The sequence below is a fragment of the Marmota marmota genome, unplaced genomic scaffold (genome assembly GCF_001458135.2).
Source record: "Marmota marmota marmota unplaced genomic scaffold, marMar, whole genome shotgun sequence".
Lineage (NCBI taxonomy): Eukaryota > Metazoa > Chordata > Mammalia > Rodentia > Sciuridae > Marmota > Marmota marmota.
The window spans coordinates 6976827-6986263 of record NW_025999894.1 but is presented as its reverse complement, the minus strand read 5'-3'; the positions used below and the strand labels follow the sequence as shown (position 1 = coordinate 6986263).

General features: G+C 50.5%; 1 long non-coding RNA gene across 1 annotated transcript; it reads left to right on the top strand.

Annotated features, from left to right (window-relative positions):
• Positions 1-11: 11 nt before the first annotated feature.
• Positions 12-3831, top strand: LOC125613953. The gene is made up of 2 exons (XR_007344575.1): positions 12-926; positions 3550-3831. It is a non-coding gene; the product is annotated as an uncharacterized LOC125613953 (long non-coding RNA).
• The last annotated feature ends 5606 nt before the right edge of the window (positions 3832-9437 follow it).

Here is a 9437-nt window from a genome sequence, read left to right as displayed (position 1 = left end):
TGCCCAGCACAGCAGGGCCCTGGCTCAACCCTAGACCTAGACTGCAGACCAGACCAGAAAAGGAGGCAGAGACCACGTGGGAGTCAGGCCTGGCCTGGGGGACCTGTAACAGGTGCACTTCGGGCTTTGATATAGCCCCTGCTGCTCTGCCACTGCGACTTATTTTTAAAATGGACTTGTTTCTTTCTGTTCCTCTTTCTCTCTCTGCTCCTCCCTAATCTCTCCCCCTCCCCAGTCTCAGGGGAAACAGGGTTGCCTTTCTTTCCCATCCTAGAGACTTCTCTCTTGAGTACAAACCCACCACAGGAACAAGTAATCCAGACTTTGGGGATGGCACCAGAAGATCTCAGAAATGACTGTCTCCCAAGTTAACAAGTGATTGACAACTCCAGACAGAGAACAGGGGATGGACTTTGAGCCACCTCTCTAGAAGCCCCCTGTTCCTGCTGATGGGCAGAACCACCTCTTTGGGACAGGAGTCCCCTGTGTTTTTCTTTTGCTAGCAAAGCAATAAACCTTTTTCTCAAAACTGAATCCTCTTTATTGGATTGGCATCAGAGACAAAGGCTGAGCTTTCAGCAACATTTTGGCACCCCAGATGGGACCCAAGAGCAGCCCCCACTCCAGCTTTCTTGGGCAGCCCTGGCTCCCTGAGGAACCCCACTTCCATGCTGAGGATTCGTGGTCCTGGTGAACTTCTTGGGAGGCAGGAGAGGAAGGAGGCGAGTCGGCTTTGGGTAGAACCTAGGAGCTGTTCTCGAAAGTCAAGGGAGGGACTGGGGGACCGTCCCAGCAGCTGCTGAAGCTCCTTTGGCTTCAGGGAACTCCCGCCCTCTCTCCCTGAACGGTACAGGGTGCTCCATCCTGGTCCACTTTGAGAAAAAGGAAACTGAACTTTAGAAACTCGTGACAACTTTGGCCACTTGGTAAGCTCCCCGCTGTGCACGCTGAGACCCTGGATTCCACACACCTGGTCCCTCTTTCTGGGGACCTCTGTGGTACCACTGGTGTAGGAGTCACAGTTACGCAGGACTCGAGAACCTAGGGATAGGGACTCCCTTCTCATCTGTTCCAGGTTCTCATTTGTTTGTTGGTCTTGGACTTGGGGATCCCTCTGGTTGTCTGTTTCGTTAAGACATGGCCAGTACTGCACTGACCCTGTGGGTAGTCTCTTGGGGGAGATCCTAGCTGGTCAATTTAAAGGTTCCCATTTGTCAGCCATGGTTTGAGGGCGTCTCTCTCTCTCTCTCTCTCTCTCTCTCTCTCTCTCTCTCTTCTGTTACTGGCCCTCTAAGACCCAGGCCTTGCTGCATTGATCTAACTGGGAGCCTCTTGAGCAGAGAGATCTGGGCTGCATGGGCCACCGATGGGGATAAGCCTGTCTAAGAGAAAGAGGGTTTGCTGGAACACAACCTGGCCTTTAAATGGCTTCTCTTGACGTTGAAGTTGGGCTGTCAGGGTTAAAGCATATGAAAGAGTTCCTATAGGTAGGGGTTTATGCAGTTGCAGGATGAGGGGTCTGAAGCTAGCGCTGGCCCCCCCAGCACTGTTCCTCAGCCTGGCCCCAGCAGCCGCAGGTCATCTCGGTGGGGGTCAAGGACACCAGCCCTGAACTGGGTGGGGGGAAATCCCAGAAAAGCTCCCTGGGTGGGAGACAAATGGCCAGAGAACTGGCCTGTGCCCTGCCTTCCAGCCCCTTTTGCCCCTGGGGGGTGGAGGCTGCTGGCCACAAGGGAGGTGGCAGTAGGTTCCAGCACTGTCCTTTATGACCTGGGGACAGGAATAGTCTCCCCTTTTAAGACCTGACAGGACACCCGACTTGGCCAGGAGATATTCATCACTGGGACAAAGCAATGCTTGCTATGATAGCATCCCTTCCACCTAAATGCCTGGGGACGCTGGCAGAATAAATAGCTGCACCCAGAAAAGGGAGACAGAAACTAAGGCCCACCTGTGTTTCCTAGGCAGCCCTCGCAAAGGGATCTCAAGGAAACCTGAAGGAACTGATGTATTGACAGGCCCAGTATAAGAGAAAGGCCCCAAAGGAGCCCCTGGGTACAATTGACAGTGGGGAACTGACTTCAAGTTGATGGCACTGTAATAATGACAAGGGAGACAGGTCAGCCTCAAACCCTGGAGAGAAAAAAGATGAAGGCATAGTCCAACCCTCTCCTGGGATGATATTTGTGATAATTTTGAGACAATTTTCTTGGATTTAAATTAAAATGCACAGATAACATTCCTAAGGACTGTTTGAGAATATGAATTTAAGAAAGGATCTAAAACTAGAAAAGATAAAAGAAAGTTATAGGTATGGAAATATATTTTGGTACGGAAAATTGGAAGGTAAAAGAAATGCTTCTGGATGGGAAAGTATTTTGCCTGGTAAAGTCCTATTCTTGGGGGGCTGGGGTTGTGGCTTTGCGGTAGAGTGCTTGCCTAGCACTTGTAAGGCGCTGGGTTCGATCCTCAGCACCACATAAAAATAAATAAATAAAATAAAGGTATTATGTCCAACTATAACTGAAAAAAATTATTAAAAAAGTAATATACTTGGGCTAAAGTCCAAGATGCAACAGAATAAAAAAAAACTAAGGGTATAGAGAAGTTGTGGATGTTTAACTAAGTCACAGAAGGTTTGTGGAAGGTAAATCTCAAAGTTTGTGATTAAATTGGCTACAATTAGCACAGTCAAAATTGTTCGAACTTTCATGTGCTGATATGAAGCAAAGTCTGAAACATGGATCTGCTCTTATCTATTGAGATAATTTTCTTGGATTTATTAGGTTTTATTACTTGGGGAAACTAAGTCTTAAAGGAATTAGAGTTTGTACCTGTTTTAAAGCCTTAAATGATTACTTTGTAACTGGTTAAACAAACAACCAATATTTAGCTTACAACAGTATAGTTGACACCCCAAATATATGTGACTAGGTATATGTATGCATCTGAGAACTATGTCTGTCTAAGCCTTGTCTAGCTGGGGTTGTAGCTCAGTGGCAGAGCACTTACCTACCACATGTGAGGGCATTGGGTTTAATCCTCAGCTCCACATAACAGTAAATAAATAAAAAGTAAATGAAGTAAAAAGTAAATAAAGGTATTGTGTCCATCTACAGCTAAAACAATTTGAAAGAAAGTGTTTATAAAATGAAAGTTTATGTAAGTTTACAGGCAAGACAACAGTAAGTGCTCTCTTTTATACATTGTATCTGACATAGAAGGGCTACACTGTTATTTGAAGACCTGTCTTATAATTTTTGCTTGACTAAGTCAATTTCTGATCATTAACACCGTTTCCTAAATATATGAGAGATTTAAAGTTATCCTGTGATTTTTGCTAACCCGTGTAGACCTGTGATTATTGTTATCTGACACTATGGATTCTCAGTTGTACTTTAAAAGTTAAACTTAATTAAATATAAAGCTTAGGAGTGCACTTTGCCAAATTGGTGTTCTCCAAACTAAAATTATCTGTAGCAAGTCTCAGATTTGCATAGAAATAACGAATTTGGTTGGTATTTATTCATGTCATTTGATGTTTTACAGCTGGATAAAGTAACCTGTGGGGAGCCACCCGTGAGCTACTTGAGGGGTGTCTTCATTCGGAACCCAGCCATGAGACTTAGGGTTTTTCCTCAGGAACTCTCCTGGCTCTCCCGTGCACATCAGACTGACCAAAGCATGAGATCTCTGTCTTCACTCCTTAGCTTTGGAGTTGGGCTTAACCCACTGGGAACTGGACAGCCCACCTGCTAACTTATTTGGCACAGAACATTCCATGGAAAACCTTTGAGGTTCCCCATATAAATAAAGCAAGCGCAGTCTCCATCCTCTCTTTCTAGTGTGGAAGCTCCATCCTTAAGATCCGCGAGCCCTCCCGCCCCCGCTTTTTTTTTTTTTGAGGCACTATAAAACTACCTTAAGTAGATTTCTAAAATGCTATTGGGTACTAAATTGTGTCATTAAAAAACAAATCCGGGGGAGGTGGGGGGCGGCTGGGGTTGTGGCTCAGCGGTAGAGCATTCGCCTAGCACATAGAAGGCGCTGGGTTCAAGCCTCAGCACCACATAAAAATAAATAAATAAAATAAAGGTATTAAAAAAAATCCAGGGCTGGGGATAAAGCTCAGTTGTAGAGTACTTGCCTTACATGCACAAGGCCCTGTGTTCAATCCCCAGCACCACACACACACACACACACACACACACACACACAAAACCCAAATCAATAAAATCTTTTTAACTCAAAAAAAAAAAAAAAAAAAAAAACAGAACAGAGGCTAGGGATATCCTCCTGATAAAGTTAAAGGTTAGCCTATTGGAGGCCTGGGTTTTATTCCCAGTGCTGCAAAAAGAAAAGAAAGGGAAAGCATAAAATACTTAATATTTCCTATAGCCACCCCCGCTTTTTAAAATTTGTTTTCTGTGTCCTGTGGTTTTTCTGCCGCCTTCTTCTTCTTTTTTAGCCTTTATTTCGCAACCAGCCCACTCTGTGAAGAGGAACCCCAATTCCGTCGCCTGCACCGGATGCGGGCAAGAGTGACCTGTGGTCAATGTTATATATACAATTTTGTGCTGCTTTTCACATTGGAATTGGAATTTAAATGCATTTTTTGGAAGATGATAAGGAGATCCTGATCTGCTTAAAGGTGACATTGTAAAACATGGAGGCATTCTGCCACTTTTTTCCACAAAAAGAAAGTTAAAAGCTCTCTTAGACTTTCCTTGATTCTTGTTTCCCATGAAATGTTGTGTTGTGTTATTTGTGAAGAGCCCCCCTTGCCTGGGATAAGGCTCTGCCTCCTACCTTACTGCATGTCGAAATGGCTCCAAAATAAGCCACACTTCAGCTCATTTAAAGTTGTGTTCAAAAGATTGACTTTTGATGTAAGGATTACTGTGATCTCCAACAGGGATTATAATATATAACTAAGTGAAGGTTCAAGATCATAAAAGTCGTTTTTCTTGGTTCATAGCTCTTACACAAACTGAATATATTTTTGCTCTGTTTATTTCATTTTGTGTTTTCCTTGTAAACTTTATAACTGTTGCCTGTTAGTGTTTTGCAGAGGTTCTGTTTCAAAAAAAAAAAAAAAAAAACAAAAAAAAACACCAACCTGGTTTAATTGGAGGTAATAAACCTTCACCTACAGGATAGTATGTAATGCTGACTTCCTGTACTAATACTCATCCCAATGAAATGAAAGGTGTGTCTGTGAAATTATAGATATTGAAGTTATAACCTGTTACTCCCTCTTTACGATTGGCAGAACTGGTTTTAAGTTGGGTGTTTAAAACCAAAAACTTGGAGACCGAAGTCAAGGAAATAAAAGGACCAAGGGAAAGCAGCCCTGGACATTTGGCCCCAGCCCTCTAAGTCAGCCAGGGCCTAGACAACCATGGGACCCCCTCTGGGCCCTGAAGCTCTACATGATCCCTGCCCTCTGCACGCCTCGTCCCTTCACGGCCATCTGCCACTGTGGACCTCTGACTGCTCTGAGGCTGAGTGTCCTTACCTGTCCACACCCCACCTGATGGAGAACAAGGACTTTGGGTCACTCCCCAACTTCGCCTCCCTTCAGCAGGGAGTGATTTGGAAATGTTGTCGCCCATTTCTCCACACAAATGGAATGTAGAAATTGACAGTGAGGAAATGTAACCATGGTGTCCTTTAGCCCTTGAATACAGCCCTTGCCACTGCCGTGTATCGTTAAAAGGGACATGCTTCTTTCCCTTCCTCTCTGCTCCTCCCTAATCTCAAGGGAAACAGGATCACCCTCCTTCTCCCTCCTAGGTAGACTTATCTGTCCTTGAGTGCACACCCTCCATAGGAATAAAGTAACCCAGACTGTGGGATGGCACCAGAAGACCTCAGAAATGACTGTCTCCCAAGTTGACAAGTGCAACGGAGCCTTTGAGCCACCTCTTTAAAAGCCCCCTGTTCCTGCTGATGGGAGGAACCACAGCCTTTGGGACAGGAGTCCCCTGTGTTTCTCCTTTGCTTGCAAAGCAATAAATCTTCTTTTTTTCTCAAAACTGTGTCCTTATTATTGAATCGGCATCGGGGACAAGGACCGAGCTTTCAGCAACACAGCCTTGAAGAGCCCAGCCACCTTAAACCCGGGTTCCAGTGCATCCCCTCAGTCCCTGGGCACAGTCCACACCTGCTAGTCATGGTGGCCATGACATGTCCCCCTCTTGTCCTGGGGGTGCTGTGGTCAGGGTGGACAGAAAGGAAGAGGAAGCTACAAGCAGCCAGAGGCCCAGGACCCTCGACCCTCGCTGCAGAGCTCAGCCTGGGCTCCCTGGGCCGGCTCAGGAAGGAGCAGCACCTGGGACCTGGCTCCCCTGGAGGGAGAGGGCTCTGGCTTCCCCATGTGACACTGCAGAGTTGGGGACATGCTCAGTGGAAGTGGGAGGGAACGGGGTGGGGTGGGGGCTCTTCCACGTCATCTCCAGCCTCCCCGTGTCCCGGCCACTCTCCCAGGGCTCGCACACCACCTTCTCAGGAGACATTCCTGCCTCAGGGCCACCTCCCACACCCCTGTCCCCTGCAGTGCTCATTTACGTGTTTGATCACCTGGGTGCCCTGCACGCCCTCCTTCTCCAGGAAAGACTGCAGGACTTTAGGAAAACAAGGACCACAAGGCCCTGCAGCCTCAGCTCACCCAGGAATTGGGCAGAGGGGCCCAGAGCCACTGCACGGCCCAGGGTGGGGGGACAAGAATCGGGCACAGGGACAAAAGGCTTCCCTCAAGCTCTTGCCAAACTGCCCAGCAGGGAGAAGGGAGGGGTGTGTCAAAGGATCCTGCCTTGCACTTATGTCACGTTGTACCTCAATAAAATACAGGCTCAAGCCACTCAGGAGGAGGAGGGGGCAAGGGCAACAGGGGCTGCTGATCCAGACACACACGTCCCCAGGGACACGGAGACGGCAGGACCTGAGAGGAGCCTCTCCCAGCACTGCCCTAGTGACCCTCTGAGTCACAGGCACTTGCCAGGGACCCCTCCACAGGTGACCAGGGGCAGGAGGTGGGTGAGAGGCGCCTGACAGCAGGGAGGTCCCCTGCCTATGGCAATGGGCCTCCATAGCTGGGAAGGTCGGAGCCTGAGTGGCAGGTGTGTCCTCGCTCAGTTTTCTCATTGCAGAAGGGGACACTGCCACTCGCTCTGCCCACTTCCTAGGTTATTGGGACACTTAAAAGGAGGTGGGCAGCGGTGCTTGGTGCACCTGTAATCCCCGCCACTCAGGAGGCTGAGGCTGGAGGAACGCCGGTCTCAGCAAGACCTGTATCAAAGTTTTTAAGAAACAGGGGGAATGCTGGGGTGTAGCTCAGAGGTGGAGCACTTGGGCTCTGTCCCCAGCACAGGGACAACAGGAGATCAGCAACGGGAACCAGCCGCGTAGCCCCTGGGGATGTTTTTACTGCTGGCTGGCCGCCCGCCAGCACACACACCTTCCCTGCTCCTCCAGTGCCTGGAAGAGCCCACACCTGTCCTGTGAAACACCTCCAGTCACCGTGCTGTGGCTCCCTAGGGAGTGACCACACAGGGCAGGGGACAGTGGCTGGGAGAAGGCAGTGGGGGGCAGGAGGAGGGTGCTGCAGTTGCTGACCCAGGGGCACTTGGAGAAGAGGGTGCTGGGCAGTTGGGGCCATGCTTACCCAGGGGGAGAGACTCGCAGGAAGTGGCTGCCTCCCGGGGCCTCCCAGGCCACCACCACCACCCCTGCTCCTCCTCCTTCCTCCTCCTAGAATGACCCTGGACAAGTGCAAAAAGGTTCCTGTCAGCTCCGGCCCCCGCGCTGGTCAAGGAGAGGGCAGCACGGACAGTGAGAGGTCAGTTCATAGCCCACTGATATTTGACTTCAGGGGGCACGTTGACCTTGAGTTTGGACATGTGAGTTTCTGACTCTGGCGATGACCCACCTGCTGAGTCCTCAGGAAGGTGGGCAGCTTCCTCCTACACACACCCGACCACCTCGACGCCACAGCTCAGCTCCTGCTGGACGTTCCCAGGAGTCTGTAGTACGTGTGTGCTTTGCAGGTCACACCTCCTGGGCAGGGCTGGCCTGGAGGGGACTCCAGGGTGCCCACCTCATTCCTGTCTGGCCCCAGACCTCTCAGACTCCAACTCCTGCCTGCCTGCCTGGCTCTGGAACCCTGGCTCCCTCCTGGCTCTAGCCCGGCCCATCCCTGATGTCTGGCCCCTGTCTGATTGGCCCCCAGGGGACAGGCCTAAGGACTCATGGTGGGAGGGAGGGGAGTGAGCAGGGTGTAGACAGAGTAGAGCTGGGCGGATCCAAGACCACACATAGCCTGGGAGCAGGGAGGTGCAGGACAGTGTGCGGCCAGGTCCCTCTCTCCTGGTCCTAACCCCACGATGGCCAGAACCAGAGGCTACATAGAGGCAGTGAGACCCCACGTGGAAGCAGAGGTTCTGCGGCCAACAGAGCAGCGCTGGCCCACCAGCCATAAGCCACCCTGTCTCCACCTGCTGGTCACTGCCAGAACTGCCGGCTTTCCTGCTGGCAGCTGCCCCTCTTGACAGGTGGACAGGCTTCTGCAGAGTCCAAGCACGTGGCATTGACTCTCCCAGACTCCCCAGCCATAGGCCTTGGACACCGGTGAGGCTCTGGGTCCACAGGAAGAGGACCTGAGGCAGGTTGGCCGTTGAGGGGGAGGTGGAGAGGGTGACAGCAGAGACAGGAGGAAACGGGAGAGTGCCAGCCTCGGACCAGGCCAGCCGAGGGAGCTGGGGTTCGGACAAAATCCTTTCTGTCCTTGCGCTTCAGCTGACCACGTTCGATCACACAGACGCTGCGAGGGGCTCAAGCCAGGTGAACATTGGAATCCTTTGGGGACCTTCTTAAAAATACTGTGCCTTCCCCAGAGCAGTGGGGAAGCCCCGCCAACCCGGAGACCAAAGCAGGAGGATCCCAGGGAGACGGAGGCAGGAGAAGCGCAAGTTCAAGGTCAACCTGAGCAACCTGGAAAGACCCTGGCTCAAAATAAAATTAGAAAGGACTGGTGGAAGAGTGCCCTGGGTTCAATCCCCAGTTCCAGGGAAGCCTGCCCTTGCCTGAGCCAACCACACCCCTGCTTTTTCCTGCCCACCTGCACCAGAGCTCTGAGTCAGTAGATGCACAGAGACCTGACAAAGAGGGAGGAGGCTGCAGGTAGAGAAGGGGGGGTCCCAGCAGCAAACAGCATGGGGACATGTGGAAGTCAGCTGTGGGTTCTAATCCAAGGAGTGGTCTCTGACCCCAGATCACCAAAGCCCTCCTCAGGAAGGAGAGGGGCCCCACGGGGAGGACTCCACAGGACTGCAAAGGCCACAGCCATACGGGAACTGGCGACCCAGCCACAGCCCTGCTACTGGACATTTGGTTCTGAAAAGGAAAGAATGAATGAACCAGCGAATGAAGCTCAGAGT